The sequence below is a fragment of the Rhinoraja longicauda genome, chromosome 2 (genome assembly GCF_053455715.1).
Source record: "Rhinoraja longicauda isolate Sanriku21f chromosome 2, sRhiLon1.1, whole genome shotgun sequence".
In the NCBI taxonomy this organism is placed as follows: domain Eukaryota; kingdom Metazoa; phylum Chordata; class Chondrichthyes; order Rajiformes; family Arhynchobatidae; genus Rhinoraja; species Rhinoraja longicauda.
In genome coordinates, this window is record NC_135954.1 from 87,650,363 (window position 1) to 87,668,837 (window position 18,475).

Sequence of the window (18,475 nt, forward strand, 5' to 3'; positions counted from 1 at the left end):
CTAAAGCTAAACTCATAATTGATAATGGTTCTTCCAGCATGTAATGGAGTTGAATTTTTTGATATGTACTCTTCTTGTTAAGCAAAGTGCAACTCCTTTCCAGTCTCCACGTATGGACAGTGGAGCAAAGAACTGGAAGGCGACTGATCGTAAGTCCAGCCAGATGGGAAGGTCCTAGTGAAACCGTCTCAAGCTCTTGATTTGCCCATGCAGCTCTGCAACTGATGCTGATTGTTTAAGACAAGTTAACAATAGCCTGTTTGTCACATCTCCAGTGCTGTAGCTGATGGATGGCCCCAAAAGCATCACAAGTCAGGGAGAACACTGGTCTTTGTGTAGCTAATGACTGTCATGCTCCAAATGCACTCACACTGTTTGTACTCAGATTTCTAAAAAAAGACACGGTGCATTAGATGAAAGCAAAGCTGGGGAAGAAGTGATTTTTCTTTTCTTTTGCTGAGAGTGTTATCTAAACAAACGTAGTTTACTCTTATTTCACAATCAAACAGAATGTCATTACATACCTCAATTTTCAAGCTAATAATTTAACCCTTTGTACATATAAGCTATATAGATCTCTTAAGGATAGTGGAGTCAGGAGGTATGGGGAGAAGGCAGGAACGGGGTACTGATTGAGAATGATCAGCCATGATCACATTGAATGGTGGTGCTGGCTCGAAGGGCTGAATGGCCTCCTCCTGCACCTATTGTCTATTGTCTATAATATCTCCAGGGATTTAATAACAGTCCATTGCCCACAGCAAACTACATAGCTGAATAGATGTAGACCACTTTGGAATAGATGGGATAAATGCACAGAGTCTTTTACCCAGAAGAGGAGAATCAAGAACTAGAGGACATAGGTTCAAGGTGAGAGGTGAAAGATTTAATAACAACCTAAGGGGCAACTTGTTCACACAAAGGATTGTGAGTATACGGAACAAGCTGCCAGAGGAGGTAGTTGAGGCAAGTGCTTTTCACTTTACTTTAGAGATACAGTATGGAAACGGGCCGTTCCGTCCAACTAGTCTGCGCCGACCAGCAATTCCTGTGCACCAGCTCTGTCCTGCATACTAGGGACAATTTACATTTTTTTTACCGAAGCCAATTAACCTACAAACCTGCATGTCTTTGGAGTCTGGGAGGAAACTGGAGCATGCGGAGAAAACCCACGCGGTCACAGGGAGAACGTACAAACACCGTACAGATAACACCCACAGTCAAGATTGAACCTGGGTCTCTGACGCTGTAAGGGAGCAACTCTACCATTGTGCCACCGTGCCGCCCTTAGGGTGCTATAAAGGTGCTCGAACAACATTTAGATTTAGATTTTTTTTAGATTTAGAGATACAGCGCGGAAACAGGCCCTTCGGCCCACCGAGTCCGCGCCGCCCAGCGATCCCCACACATTAACACTATCCTACACACACTAGGGACAATTTTTTATTATTTTTTTTAACATTTACCGAGTCAATTAACCTACAAACCTGTACGTCTTTGGAGTGTGGGAGGAAACCGAAGATTTTGAAAACCCACGCAGGTCACGGGGAGAACGTACAACCTCCGTACAGACGGCGCCCGTAGTCAGGATCGAACCTGAGTCTCCGGCACTGCATTCGCTGTAAGGCAGCAACTCTACCGCTGCGCCACCGTGCCGACCGTTAAACGACCTATGGACAAGTATATGGGCAGAATATGTTTAGAAGGGTATAGGCTATACACAGGCAGGCAGGTGGGACTAGTGTAGATGGGGCAACTAGGTCTGCATGAGCAAGTTGGAGCAAATGGCCTGTTTAGAAGGATATAGGCTATACACAGGCAGGTGGGACTAGTGTAGATAGGGCAACTAGGTCTGCATGAGCAAGTTGGAGCAAATGGCCTATTTAGAAGGATATAGGCTATACACAGGCAGGCAGGTGGGACTAGTGTAGATGGGGCAACTAGGTCTGCATGAGCAAGTTGGAGCAAAGGGCCTATTTAGAAGGATATAGGCTATACACAGGCAGGCAGGTGGGACTAGTGTAGATGGGGCAACTAGGTCTGCATGAGCAAGTTGGAGCAAAGGGCCTATTTAGAAGGATATAGGCTATACACAGGCAGGCAGGTGGGACTAGTGTAGATGGGGCAACTAGGTCTGCATGAGCAAGTTGGAGCAAATGGCCTGTTTCCATGCTGCATGACTCTATGACAATGTCTTAGCTGGAATGTTTTCCTAAAGGTCAATGTTCTTAGTTGGTATCACTCACAATTCATGTTAGATATCATGGGGTCAGAACGTTTACAGAAGCTTTCACACAAAACTTCGCTCATGCCCATTTTATCACAATACAGCTGTTAAGTTGACGGCTGCCAAACAGGTATTGCAAGGTTCGAGCATAGCAATTTGCATGTCGCATATCAAAGACAACTGAATGGTTAGGGAACCAAACAATGTGGCCCTTTCCCCATGTCTACATCGCTGAAGTACTGAGATGGTTAATCAACCAACTTCCATTTGAGGAAGTATCGCCACGATTACTTCAATTTCAAAAGGCATGATCACTCGATCACCTTTAAAAAGAAATACCCATTTATGGATCTACGTATCCCATTTAGCTATATCTCGTGGGTAACTGAAGTGTGAGTGAATTGTGACAGGGCATTGCTGGAGGTTCTTTCATCAATGAAGCATTGACCTCTTTCCACAGTGTTCACTGAGCCATATTGCAAATTGCACTGCAGAGATTACAGTCAATTATTATTTTTGCTCTGCTATGAAAATATCATTAACCCATAAAGCGATTATTAATAATTGTCATAATTAGCAAGACTGCCCTTTTATTTAAGGTTCATTTAAGAATATTGCAATTGGGTTATTGATTGAGCTTTACGATGATTCAACTGGACTCTATTTTGAAATGAGGCTTTATAATGCAATATTAAAAAAAGCTTTATAATAATAATAATAATAATAATAATAATACATTTATTTTATATAGCGTCTTATCACATGCTCAAAGCGCTTTACAAAAACAATTAACATAGAAACAAACAGACAAACTATCCTGACGGAAAAGCGGCGAATACTCAACGCCAGCGTCCTCTCACGTTGGGGTCCGGCAGTATAAAAAGCACAAGACACACAGATATAATTTTTTACACAAACAGCCATCACAGTGATTGCTCTAGGCATACCCTCACTGTGATGGAAGGCAAAGTCTTATCTCCTCCTCATTCTTCTCCCGTGGTGCCACGAGGTGATCGAGGCTCCCAACTTTTTGAAGCCCCCACCAGGCGATGGAAAGTCCCAGGGCCGAGCCGAGCAGGCCGATGAAAGTCCTGAGCCCCCACCGGGCGATGGAAAGTCCCAGGGCCGAGCCGAGCCGAGCAGGCCGATGAAAGTCCTGAGCCCCCACCGGGCGATGGAAAGTGCTGCGGCCGAGCCACGCAGGGCGATGAAGGGCCTGCGGGCGGGTTGATCAAACCTCGCGCTTCGGGGCGGTCGAAGCTGCTACGGCTGGAGCTCCCAAAAGCCGGTCGCCAGCCAGGGACCTGCGAACTCCCAATGTTGCGGTCTGCAGGGCCCACGGCCGAAGCCTCCGAGATGGTAAGTCCAGGCCCTGCGACCGGAGTCTTTGAGGTCGATCCCAGCTGGAGGCCGCCGACTCCACGATGTTAGGCCGTTGCGCGAACGGAGATACGACACGGTAAAGGTCGCATCTTCTATATAAGTAGAAGAGAATTTATCTGCTTTAAGTAGAACAATATGATTGGAAAATATTACTAAGTACATGCAAATGGTTTTTAATATAAGTGTATATTTCTTAATATACATTAACAATGTTCAAAAATGATTCAAATGATGAGATAGTAAGGAAATGTATTATGTCAAATTAAACTTGCATAAATCAGTGTGAGAATGTGTACTATTATCTCATCTGCTGTGTATTTCTGTGAAACAGAAGACATTGTCAAAACACACACTAAAAATTCACCGTTAGCTTGGATACTAACCCTTTCTGTCATATTGTTTTATTAAGATGTTTCTTTGAAATGTGTTCACCAGTTGAACCAAACAATCACATGTTTACATGTTGGCAGAGAGGTAATATTGTAAAGTTCTTCATTAATTCACAAGAATCTTCAGATGTTACCCTTTTATTTATTTATTTATTTTTAAAAAAAAATAATATCAAAAAATACTTTATTCCAGTGATAAATATTTACAAAACCATATTCTTTTCAGAAACTCCATCCGACATTCCCGGAGGTTATACATTCAATGCAGATATTTATTGCCAAATTTACACAGAATCCCCTATTTGTAGGGGCGTCTCCACCACATCCTGCCCCCCTTGTCCAGCAGCGGAAGGCCCCTAGACTGTGGTCCACCCCCACAGAGCCTGGGCGTTGGCTGCACCAAGCTTCAGTGCGTCCCTTAGCACGTACTCCTGCAGTCTGCAGCGGGCCAGTCGGCAACATTCCCCGACGGACAGCTCGCTCCGCTGAGAGGTCAACAGAGCTCTGGCAGTCCAAAGAGCGCCTTTCACCAAGTTATTTTTTTAAAAAAAAATTTTTAATATCAAAAAATACTTTATTCAAGTAATAAATATCATTTACAAAACATCTTTTTTAAACAAACCCATCCGACATTTCCGGAGGTTACACATTCAAAACAGGCATTTACTTCCAAATTTACATACATTTACAGACATTTACCCAGTATCCCTTATTTGGAGGGGCGTCTCTCTCCACCACACCCTGCCCCCCATGTCCAGAAGCGGAAAGACCATAGACTGTGGTCCTCCCCCACAGGGCCCTGGCGTTGGCTGCACCAAACTTCAGTGCGTCCCTCAGCACGTACTCCTGCAGTCTGCAGTGGGCCAGTCGGCAACATTCCTTGACGGACAGCTCGCTCTGCCGGGAGGCCAACAAAGCTCGGGCAGACCAAAGGGCGTCTTTCACCGAGTTGATGACCTTCCAGCAGCACTCGATGTCAGTCTTGGAATGCGTCCCTGGGAACAGTCCGCAGATCACAGAGTCCTCTGTGACGGAGCTGCTCGGAATTAATCGTGACAGGGACCCCTGCAGACCTCTCCAAACTCTCTTGGCAAATCCACACTCTGTGAAGAGGTGGGCCACCGTCTCCTCTCCGTAGCAGCCGTCCCGGAGGCAGCATGCGCTGGTAGTGAAGTTCCGGCGGTGCAGGAAGGATGTGACTGAGAGGGCTCCCCTCACCGCCAGCCAAGCCAGGTCTTGGTGCTTGTGGGTTAGTTCTGGCGATGAGGCATTTTGCCAGACAAGCTGGGCAGTCTGCTCTGGGAACCACGCCACAGGATCCATGGAGTCATTCCCCTGCAGTGCCTGCAGGACGTTCCGTGCTGACCACTGCCCGATGGACTTGTGGTCAAAGGTGTTGGTCCGGAAGAACCTTTCCACAAACAACAGATGGTTCGGCAATGTCCAGCTGACTGGCACATTGCGTGGCATCTGCGCCAGGCCCATCCTTCGCAACACCGGGGACAGGTAGAACCTCAGCAGGTTGTGGCATTTGGTGCCCATGTGCCTTGGCTCTATGCTCCGCCAGATGCAGCCACACACGAAGGTGGCCATCAGAATGAGGGCGATGTTGGGCACGCTTTTACTCCCGTTGTCTGCCGACTTGTGCATTGTGTCACATCGCACCCGGTCCATCGCCGACCCCCAGATGAAGCGGAAGACGGCCCGGGTGATCCCCTTGGCGTGGGAGGGAGGGACGGGCCACACTTGCGCCAAGTACAGCAGCCCCGAGAGCACCTCACACCTGATGACCAGATTTTTCCCCGTGATGGAGAGGGAGCGCTGCTTCCACAGCTCCAGCTTCTTCCCCACCTTGGCTATCCGCTCCAGCCAATTTTTGTTACATGCCTCAGCCTTCCCGAACCAGATCCCCAGCACCTTCAGGAAGTCAGGCTTGATGGTGAAGGGGATGGAAGATCGGTCGGGCCAGTTGCCAAAGAGCATGGCCTCGCTCTTCCTGCGGTTTACCCTGGCCCCCGTGGCCAACTCAAACTGGTCGCAGACGCTGATCAGTCTGCGGACCGACCCTGGATCCGAGCAGAAGACGGCGACATCGTCCATGTACAGGGAGGCCTTGACCTGAGTGCCCCCACTGCCTGGCAATGTCACTCCTCTTATGCTCGCATCCTTCCTGATGGATTCGGCAAAGGGTTCAATGCAACAGACGAACAAGACAGGGGAGAGAGGGCAACCCTGCCTGACTCCAGACCTGACGGGGAAGCTGTCTGATTCCCACCCATTAATTTGGACTGCACTACAGATATCGGTGTAGAGCAGTTGTATCCACTTCCTGATTCCCTCCCCAAGCCCATTTTGGAGAGCACGTCCCTCATGTACGTGTGCGATATCCTGTCGAAGGTCTTCTCCTGGTCCAAGCTGACCAGGCAGGCATCCACACGTCTGTCCTTCATGTAGGCAATGGTATCTCTCAGCAGCACCAGGCTGTCTGAGATTTTCCTGCCAGGTACAGCACAGGTTTGGTCCGGGTGGATCACCTCACCGAGTTATTATTATTATTATTATTTTTTTTTTATATATCAAAAAATACTTTATTCAAATAATAAATATCATTCACAAAACATATTCTTAAACAAGCCCATCCGACATTTCCGGAGGTTACATTTGGTAGACATTCACTTAAACATTTACTTACATGTAGACATTTACCCAGTATCCCTTATTTGGAGGGGCGTCTCTCTCCACCACACCCTGCCCCCCATGTCCAGCAGCGGAAGGACCCTAGACTGTGGTCCTCCCCCACAGGGCCTTAGCGTTGGCTGCACCAAGCTTCAGTGCGTCCCTCAGCACGTACTCCTGCAGTCTGCAGTGGGCCAGTCGGCAACATTCCTTGACGGACAGCTCGCTCCGCTGGGAGGTCAACAAGGATCGGGCAGACCAAAGAGCGTCTTTCACCGAGTTGATGACCTTCCAGCAGCACTCGATGTCAGTCTCGGAATGCGTCCCTGGGAACAGTCGGTAGAGCACAGAGTCCTCTGTGATGGAGCTGCTCGGAATGAATCGTGACAGGGACCCCTGCAGACCTCTCCAGACTCTCTTGGCAAATCCACACTCTTTGAAGAGGTGGGCCACCGTCTCCTCTCCGTAGCAGCCGTCCCGAGGGCAGCGTGCGCTGGTAGTGAGGTTCCGGCGGTGCAGGAAGGATCTGACTGGGAGGGCTCCCCTCACCGCCAGCCAAGCCAGGTCTTGGTGCTTGTTGGTGAGTTCTGGCGATGAGGCATTTTGCCAGACAAGCTGGGCTGTCTGTTCTGGGAACCACGCCACAGGATCCATGGAGACATTTCCCTGCAGTGCCTGCAGGACGTTCCGTGCTGACCACAGCCCGATGGACTTGTGGTCAAAGGTGTTGGTCCGGAAGAACCTGTCCACAAAAGACAGATGGTTTGGCAATGTCCAGCTGACTGGCACATTGCGTGGCATCTGCGCCAGGCCCATCCTTCGCAACACCGGGGACAGGTAGAACCTCAGCAGGTTGTGGCATTTGGTGCCCACGTGCCTTGGCTCTATGCTCCGCCTGATGCAGCCACACACGAAGGTGGCCATCAGAATGAGGGCGATGTTGGGCACGCTTTTACTCCCGTTGTCTGCCGACTTGTGCATTGTGGCTCGTCGCACCCGGTCCATCGCCGACCCCCAGATGAAGCGGAAGACGGCCCGGGTGATCCCCTTGGCGTGGGAGGGAGGGACGGGCCACACTTGCGCCAAGTACAGCAGCCCCGAGTGCACCTCACACCTGATGACCAGGTTTTTCCCCGTGATGGAGAGGGAGCGCTGCTTCCACAGCTCCAGCTTCTTCCCCACCTTGGCTATCCGCTCCAGCCAATTTTTGTTACATGCCTCAGCCTTCCCGAACCAGATCCCCAGCACCTTCAGGAAGTCAGGCTTGATGGTGAAGGGGATGGAAGATCGGTCGGGCCAGTTGCCAAAGAGCATGGCCTCGCTCTTCCTGCGGTTTACCCTGGCCCCCGTGGCCAACTCAAACTGGTCGCAGACGCTGATCAGTCTGCGGACCGACCCTGGATCCGAGCAGAAGACGGCGACATCGTCCATGTACAGGGAGGCCTTGACCTGAGTGCCCCCACTGCCTGGCAATGTCACTCCTCTTATGCTCGCATCCTTCCTGATGGATTCGGCAAAGGGTTCAATGCAACAGATGAACTAGACAGGGGAGAGAGGGCAACCCTGCCTGACTCCAGACCTGACGGGGAAGCTGTCTGATTCCCACCCATTAATTTGGACTGCACTACAGATATCGGAGTAGAGCAGTTGTATCCGCTTCCTGATTCCCTCCCCAAAGCCCATTTTGGAGAGCATGTCCCTCATGTACGTGTGCGATATCCTGTCGAAGGCCTTCTCCTGGTCCAAGCTGACCAGGCAGGCATCCACCCATCTGTCCTGCACGTAGGCAATGGTATCTCTCAGCAGCACCAGGCTGTCTGAGATTTTCCTGCCAGGTACAGCACAGGTTTGGTCCGGGTGGATCACCTGTCCCAGAGCAGACTTGACCCGGTTGGCGATGACCTTAGACAGGATCTTGTAATCTACATTCAACAATGAGATGGGTCTCCAATTCCTTAAGTCATTCATCTCCCCCTTCTGCTTGTAGATCAGGGTGATGCTGCCCTTCCTCATAGAGCCTGACATGCTGCCGGCTAGAAGTATATCGTTGTACACTTCCAGCAGGTCCGGGCCCACCCAGTCCCACAGAGCAGAGTACAACTCTGCCGGTAAGCCATCGCCTCCGGGAGTTTTACTCGAGTCAAAGGAACGGATGGAGCCAGTCAGCTCCTCCAGGGTCACTGGTTGGTCCAGACTCTCCCGCTTGCTGTCGTCCAAGACTTCCGTGATGGAGGACAGGAAGTTCTGGGAGGCGGTGCTGTCTGTGGTCTTTACATCGTACAGATCCTTATAAAAGGATCTGCAGATCTTGAGCATGTCTGTCTGCGAGGATGTTACCGAGCCGTCCTCCTCCCTAAGGCTTTTGATCACAGAGCTCCCCCTGTGAACCTTATGGAAGAAGTAACGTGAGCACGTCTCATCCTGCTCAACATGGCGGACCCTGGACCGGAAGATGATCTTGGAGGATTCAGAGGTAAAGAGCCGAGCTTGCCGGCCCTTCAACTCTCTCAGTTCCTCCCTCACATCCACCCCTTTCCTCTGCAGAAGGAGCAGTTGCTGCAAATCTGTCTGGAGTTGGCACAGCTCCCTCTTACCCTGTCTTGCTCTCTGAACACCTTTGGAGACGAAGAACTTCTTGATGTTCTCCTTTGTTGCCTCCCACCAGAGTGTCGGGGAGTCAAAGAGGGGCCTCACAGTTCTCCAACATGCGTAGTCCCTCTTTAGCTCCTCAACGTTCTCCGGGGTCAACAGCTCCACGTTTAACTTCCACGTCCCTCTGCCCGCCTTCCGGTCCTCCTGTAGGTGACAGGTGGCCTGAAGGAGGCAGTGGTCTGAGAAGAACACCGGCGCGAGGTCGGTGTGTCTGACCGTGACGGCCCTCGATGTGAAGAGGAAGTCTATCCGGGACTGGGCTGAACCGTTCAGTCCTGACCAGGTGAACCGCGGCTGGGCCCCGCCTGCAGGGTCGCTGAAGGCGTCGCGCAGCTTTGCATCTTTGACCGTCTCCACCAGGAGTTTGGAGGTGCCGTCCAGTCTGTGGTTGGCACTGCCGGATCGTCCAGCCGCATCGATGATGCAGTTGAAGTCACCGGCCAGAACGAGCGGTCTAGACGTGGCCAGCAGCGGTGGGAGCTGCTGGAGGACGGCCAACCGCTCGCTCCGCCTGGGTGAGGCATACACATTAATCAGCCGGAGCGGAGAACCACGGTACATTACATCCACCACCAGGAGACACCCCTCCACCACCTCCCTTACCTCAGTGATGGTGAAGCCCCCTCCCCGCAGCAAGATCCCCAGACCGGACGCACGACAATCATTGCCCCCCGACCATACCGACAGTCCGTGGGGCCACCATCGCGACCACCTCCGATAGCAGCGAAGGTGTGGCAGCCCGCACTCTTGTAGAAAAGTCACATCCGCCTTCACCTTGGCCAGGTACTGCAAGGCGGTTACACATCGCGCAGTGCTCTTCACACTGCGCACGTTTAGGGATGCCAGTTTCAGCTCCATTGTCCTTTAGTGTCCCAGGCGATCCTCCCGCACGCCCATCATCTGGCTGAGTTCCTGCACATTTTTGTTGTACAGGTAGTGGTACTGGCTGGTGGCTTCCTCAGCACAGGGTGTATTTTCTGGCGAGGCCACTGCGCTGCTCCCAGTTTCCTGGAGCTGGGGCCCATTGGCCACTGCACTGCTCCCGGTCTCCCGGAGCTGGGGCCCATTGGCCACTGCACTGCTCCCGGTCTCCCGGAGCTGGGGCCCATTGGCCACTGCACTGCTCCCGGTCTCCCAGAGCTGGGGCCCATTGGCCACTGCACTGCTCCCGGTCTCCCGGAGCTGGGGCCCATTGGCCACTGCACTGCTCCCGGTCTCCCGGAGTGGGGCCCATTGGCCATTGTGCCGCTCCCGGTCTCCCGGAGCTGTGGTCCATTTGCCGTTGTGCCGCTCACGGTCTCCCGGAGCAGGGGCCCATTGGCCGTTGTGCCACTCACGGTCTCCCGGAGCAGGGGCCCATTGGCCGCTGCACTGCTCCCATTCTCCTGGGGCTGGGGCCCATTGGCACTGCTCCCAGTCTCACCAGGGCCCGGTACAACTGTAGAAGGACCTCTTTGCTCCTATACTCAACTCCTCTTGTTATGAAGGCCAACATTCCATTGGCTTTCTTCACTGCCTGCTGTACCTGCATGCTTCCCCCCCCCTCCTCCTAATTTATGCAACATTCTATCCACTCCAACCAATTCCCCTCTAAATTCCACCTCCCCGTTCACTAGGAAGCATCATCAGCATTGTTACCTGCTGACAAGGGTGCTGTTGTTGCCTTGTGAACCGGTCTCTACCTCACCCATGGCAACTAGCAGTGCTCAGTTACCATCTTACAGTATAATTTCCACTGGACCAAGGCCTCACCACTAAATATTAGACCATAGTCTCACAGTTACATACTAATTTCATTTCCTTGAGAGATCTTTCCATTCCAGCCTGTTTCCATCTCCTCCTTTATAATACACAAACAAAAATGTCTGGGCATACCCAATGTTTCAGCCTGCTTTACCCCACCAACTCTATTTCTTTCTACCTTGATTCTATTTTTTCTATCCTTGCACATTCCCTTCCAGTTTACATCTATGACCACTCTGATGTCCCCTGCCACTTTCCAGTTTCCTGGTGCGAGTATGGACTGAGAACCCTTTATGCCTCAATCGGATAGCGGAGTGAGGGGGTATGGGGAGAAGGCAGGAACGGGGTACTGATTGAGAGTGATCAGCCATGATCGCATTGAATGGCGGTGCTGGCTCGAAGGGCTGAATGGCCTACTCCTGCACCTATTGTCTATTGTCTATAAATAATCATGAAATATTGAACTAGAGGGAATGAGGTAGAAAGGAGGGGTCCAATTGGTTGAAAATTCAGGAGATAAGAGTGTCCATAATCTGATGTGAAGATTCCTGGGCATGGAGGGTGAAGTAGCAGAAGAACATAATGCTGCTTCGTACATCATTAAGATGGGGACATACAAGTCAAGAGTGATTTATTGTCACAAGTCCTGAAATAGAACAATGATATCGGTGGAATTCTTATAGTAGCAAACAGATGTGTAAACATTGCACACTGTAAACACCACAATAAACAAATAAAGCTATATATATATATATATATAGATAGATATATATATATGTGTATATACAAACAATAATAGTGCAAAGGTAAAAACAATGCCCCCGACTCTATGTAGTTCAGAGCTTATTAGTAGGTTGTGGTGCAGTGTATAATAGCCTCATAGTGTTAAATAGCCTGAAGGGAAGAAACTGTTCTTGAACCTGTACATTACATTTTTCAAGGAATGAGAAAAAATAGAATTACACTAAGGCAACTGAAAAGATTAGAAAATATGGCTTGTACAACAATATTGATTGGATATGATTATTATGACTTGGGTGACCTGTGATACTTCAATGCCAATACCTCATCTGTGGTGCCCTGATGCACATCTTTAAATGGTTATTTGATGCAACAGCTTGAAGTGAACTTCTATTGGAATCTCTTGAGAAACATCGACTGATGATTATTCGTCCAGAATCAGAAAAGGGAAAGTCAGGGGATCTGTTAAAAACACAGTGAGATGGGAGACTGTGAAGATGCACAAGAGAATGTAATTTTATGGAAACATGATATTCTATAAATATATCATTTAGTCTTGCATTGTTAACGCTCTCAAGATCCTGGTAATACTGAAATATATTCTCATCTAGTTAAACATCAGACTTAATTGTATGGATATAACTCACACTGATACGGTAGCTGCAGCTTTTCTTGCATTTCCTGTAGTTCCCCACCTAGAAAGGATGCTAATGTCTTCTGTACCTTGTGAACTTGCCCACACTAAATCTTGCTTACAGTTGGGTATTTAATGATGCTTTTCCTTTAAAAGTAAGCTTCATTGCAGAATGATTATGATTATAAAATATTTTGACATGCCACAGCTGCTTTTAAATTCAATTTGGTTCTGATGAAAGGACATCGGCCTGAAACTTTAATTTTATTTCCCTCTCCCAAGAAGCTGCCTGACCTGAGTATTTCCGACATCTTCTCTTTTTATTCCAGATCTCCAGCATCTGCATACTTTACTTTTTAAATTGTGATTCTCATCTCATGTTTGCTTTGCTTGTACATGAATCATCAAAACTGCCTTTCGGAGATGCAGAGAAATATGGGTGAGGCCGCAGGGGGAAATGACCCGTTGGCTTCACGTCGCCCCGTTACGAAGAGCCTGATGTTACATAATGGGCTGAAAGCCGCAGGAGAGGTTTAAAAGCGCATACCTCTAGATTCAGGAGCAGTTTCTTCCCAACTATTATTAGGCAACTGAACGGTCCTCTCATCAACTACAGTGCAGCCCTGACCTCCCATCTATCTCATTGGAGACCTTTGAACTATCTTTAATTGGACTTCATCGGAATTTAATATTATATCTTTGAATCAAATGTTGACCCTTATCCTTTATCTTTAACTGTGCACTGGGATTGGCTTGATTATCTACGTGTATAGACTTTTTGTTGACTGGATAGCACACAAATAAAAGCTTTTCACTGGATCTCACTACATGTGAGAATAATAAACTAAACTAAACTAAACTAAATTTTAGTTAGAAAAGATAGCTTGTACAACTATTGGATTGGATACAATTATAATAAGTTGAGTGCCCCTCTTCTTCCTCAGTTCTGCCCCGTTGTGTACCTTGAAATGGTCATACGGTACAATACCTTAAAGAGCACTTCTGTTGGAGTCTCCTGAGAGACTTCTCGCTGCAAAGCAATTGTGAACTTCATTGCTTGAAATGTCAACTGTTAATTGAATGTCAATCTGGTTAATGTGTTGTTTTGTGCATTTCACTCAGCTGCTACCGTGCCGATTTGCTGACTAGCCACCACGGAGCTTTTGCTGCTGTCTAAAGGGTTCAAGATCTTCATCAATCTTTAGGCCCACAGAGAGGAACTGATCCAAGCAAAGTGTATCTTGCGTACAGATTACTGTTGCTGAAGCAACCTGCCACTCAGCAGGAAATACAGGAAGATTGTATCAAACCACTGAACTGATAAGTTCAGGGAATTGTGCATTCATCTGTTGGATTCAGAGCAGGTGGATCTGCACCGCAGAATGTGAGGGAATTTCTGGATTGTCTGGGCTTTTTAGGTTGATTAATGGTGTATTATTCAGATTGATTAATAGTGTGTTATTTTGGTGGTTTTAGTAGAGTGGTTGCTTGATTTGCACTGGGGAAAGCAATTCTGTTCTGTGTGCTCATGAAAATGGCCTCTCCATTAAGGAGCTGTTAATATCCTGGTGGCCAATGCCTGCCTCCACTGTTCGACTTACAGTTAATGCTGTAGATACTGAACAGAGCTGCCCTGGTGTATCTGTATTCAGCTTCTGGTGTGTCTGTGTTCAGCATTGCGGTCAGACAGTCCACTGAGCTTAGTTGCCAAGGAAGCAGGCAGTAGCTCCCCACCCTCACCCCTCCCACTCCAGGATATGTCCCTCCGTGCAATACCTTGTACTGAAAGTGCTTCAGGATAAGAACGTCATATATACTTCCCAGAAACATGGCATTCACTTGAGGAAACGTTTCTTGCAATTCACTCACACCTACATGTTGAGGCAAGAGAAATCTTCATTGCTCATAAAAAGATTCAGGTTGTTGAGGAGAGCTAAAGGTTTTAGATTTATTTGTAAGAAATGTTACAACTGTGTGCTTCAACTATTCTATTCCCAAAGCATACTTTGAGATTATGTATGACTTGATACTGACATATCAGGCGAGCGCTTAAAAATAATTATATTTAATTGACAATTGAATATTATGAATCTTAATAGATTGATTTCCCAGCTCTCTATAATCTGCACAGGATCTGGAAGCAATAATGTGCTTCTTGCCAGAGAGCATGACTGAAAGAATTCTAATCTTGGCAAGAGTGAATTTTTTCTCACTCTTGAGTAATGGTTAGAGAGAAAAATGTCTCGAAGCCCACATTTCTGCCGAAGGAAATAATATATTCCTTTATCTATATTTAGTATAAGCTAGGACTGCCTTAGATTTAATTAATATGAGAATATTAATCATTGCCTTCTCCAGTTCTGGGAGCGAAAGCAACTTACTGAATTAAATTAAATTGCAAAATACATCTCTCTCTCATAATGTATGAGTGGATTTGGCAAATTCTCATTTGAGGCCAGTTCATAGAGGAAGTTACCAGATTCACTGCTGTGACTTTGCAACATGCACTGTGAGCAGGAGGAAACACTAACCTGGTCATTTGTTTTAGGATCCACCAAGGTTTTTTCCTGTTACATTTGCAAAGCTTGATTTAATAGCGAGGAATGAGTAAAAAATGCTGCTGCTGAGTAAATCGAGGGTTATCAGTTGTCTGGTTGAAGACTGAGATTATTCCCAGATCTGGACTGTGTTGTTCATGGACAGCTGCTGGGCCAGTGGACAAGTCACACTTGTTAAGCCTCAGCAGTCACTCAAACAGCTACAAACTTTCCAGGGAACTGCGGGGCAGAGGGTTGTGTTGAGCATTTGGTTGAAAATGCTGATGTCTGTCTATGTTGACCTGGAAATGCTGGGGGAAAAAAAAGCAATTTCAGGTTTGAGACCAAAAAAAAGTATCTTTCGTAAAAATACCTCACCCAGCAATCACACCAAGAAATGAACCCATGCCAAGGCTTCTGTGAAACCAGACGAAAATGGTTTCTGAACGTGAAAGCACTTCCAAAGAAAAAAACATTGAAAAGATTTCTAAGGCGGGAAATGTTTTTAACCTGTCATTCATTTATTGCTTCCTCATTAATAAAAGCATATTCCATAGAGCATTGTCAGGTGATAATCAACCCCTTCAATGAACAGGGTGTGTGGGCAAATGCAGCTTGGAAAGAAAAGCAACAACTTAAAACCAAAGCAAAAACTAATGTAACTCTGACATCTTTAGTTTAGTTTAGTGTAGAGATACAGGGCGGAACAGGCCCTTCGGCCCACCAAGTCCATGTCAACCAGTGATCCCCGCATATCAACACAATCCTACACACACTAGGGACAATTTACACATGCACCAAGCCAATTAACCTACAAACCTGTACATCTTTGGAGTGTAGGAGGAAACCGAAGATCTCGGAGAAAACCCACGCGGTCACGGGGAGAACATACAAACTCCGTACAGACGGCGCCCGTAGTCAGGACTGAACCTGAGACTCCGACCCTGCAAGTGCTGTAAGGCAGCAACTCTACCGCTGCGCCGCCGTGCCACCTGAGTAGACTTAATACAACAATTCCTTGTCAATAACTGATGCCTGCCATTTGCTGTTACACATGAATGGACTGTAGTGAGTTATTTTATGCATTTTCAGCATCTCAAAACTCGCCTTTCGTGTACTGGGTTTAAGGAACACACCTGGTTGGCTCAGGACCCTGTACCGACAGGCTTTCACATACCTTCGAAAGCACCTTGGACTCAGTTGGCAATTCCAGAAAGGGAAGCTGGAAGTACCTTCTATGTCCAATGAAAGCACAGTCCTGCCAATGCCAGGATCTATCTGCAACTAATTCAGTGCCACACAATTATTACACCATTGAATAGCTGTTCATCCCGTTCTAAATGTACGAGAACGGTAAGATACATGTACCTTGAAAATCTAGCTTGCAGCAAAATCACAGGCATATAGATTCAGAGAAGCACACAACAAATATATAAATGACACAGAAATTCTACAAGACAGTGACATGAAAAAAGACCACAAAACACAAAACACAAAACAAAATTGATAAAACAAATCCACGCAGTACAAAGTCAAGTCAAAGTCAACTTTATTGTCAATTTCCAGTTAGTTTACACAGACAGAAAATCGAAATACCGTTTCCCACAATCCCGAGGAATAAAGTGCATTAAATTAAGTTAAAATTAAAAAGGCACAGCAAACAACAATCAATATAAAATATAGTCACTTCAATGAAAAAAAGATGAAGATGAATATATTACAATAAAAAAATAATGAACAGTAGTGCAAAGCCTGTCCATAGCAGCGTTAAAAAATTTTTTTTTTTAATTAAAAAAAAATGTCTGGTGCTGGATGTGCGTGTGTGTGAGGTGTTAAAGTCCAGGTCCAATGGGGGCAGGGGAGAGAGGAGGGAGGGAGGGGAGAGAGTTCAGCATCCTGACAGCCTGGTGGAAAAAACTGTTCTTTAGTCGGGTGGTGCTCGACCTCAGGCTACATTAACAGAAATGGTCAATGTGGGAAGTTCAGTTAATGCTGTGTACGTGGATGGTTAGGTGAAATTATATTTCAGCATTAAATTTCACCAGCCACGTATCCACCCATTCTACCAGTTGGTTTATATCTCACTGAAGTCAATCACTATCTGTCTCACAGTGGACTGTGAATCCAAGTTTTGTGTCAAGCGCAATTTTGGAAATGCCCCCAAACGTTAACAAATGTTAACAAAAAAACAAACTGCTGGAGGAATTCAGTGGGTTGGGCAGTATCTGTGGAGAGAAATGAACAGACGATGTTTAGGGTCGGATCCTTTTCTCAGACAGGGCCGCTATGTCTGCAAATCATTAATATGGAAGAAGAAAAACACTGGTTAAATCCCCATGGAACTCCAAAGTACCCTTTTCTCCAGTCTGAAAGAGAACCTGTATGTGCTGCCCTACCCCTTTTTGTACCATGAGGTTCAATCTTGCTGACAAGCCTATTATGTGCTACTTTATCAAAAGCCTTTTGGAGGTCCTTATTTACCATGTTTCCCCCATCGACCCTCTGATCCAAGTCACTGCTATGTTTTCGATATAAACTGACTGGGGTGTATGTACTCACTTGGTTTATCCCTACACTCTTTTGGGAAAAGCAAAGTCCTTCAGTGCTTACACACCACTCCTGAAACTAAAGTTGCCAGGGTCTCTGCAGTTCCCTCACTTACTCTTCTTATTAATGTTGGGTGTATCCCATGTGAACGAGGGGTTTATCTACCTTAAGTATAGTGAGTTAGTCCAGCACCTCTTCATTATTTCTTTACCTCTTCCAGAATCTCAAGGGCATCATCCTTTGTGGTGACAAGGGGTATATTCTTCCCTGATGATGGCTGACATAAGTATTCATTTTATAACTCGACCATGCCTTCCGCCTCAATGAATACATTTCCTGAATGCACAGATAAACAAATTAACCAGCATTTACCTTAAATATATATTAATTAAAGACTGGCAGTTTTGACATGCAAAACCTTGAAGATTTCCTTCATACTGTCAAAATGCTAACTTGGTGCTAATGCTCATGTCCTACATTGAATCTTGAATCTATTGCCTAGTTAGAAATAAAAATAGTACCAACTATGAATGTGCCAGATAATTATAGCTACTGACATATACTGTGAAGGTTCTCAGGCCAGAAACATATAATTGGCCATCATTAGGTTCACGTTTAAATTTATTACTGTCACGTGTTCCGGGTACAGTGAAAAGCTTTTGTTTGCGTGCTATTCAATCAAATTAGATAACATTATCCATGAGTACAATCAAGCCCCACACTCATACAAAAAGCAGAGCAAAGAGAAAAATACCATAATGAAGAATATAATTTCTCAGCATTGACTCCAAACTGTTGGAATGTCAGTAATGAAGGAGGAAAATCAAGACTGTACCCCGGCTTATGGAAGGACCATAAATATTAATTTTATAACTCTGCCAATACCCTCTGCCTCAATTTTTAAAATCCTGAGCAAGGATAAACAAATTAGACAGTATCTCACTCA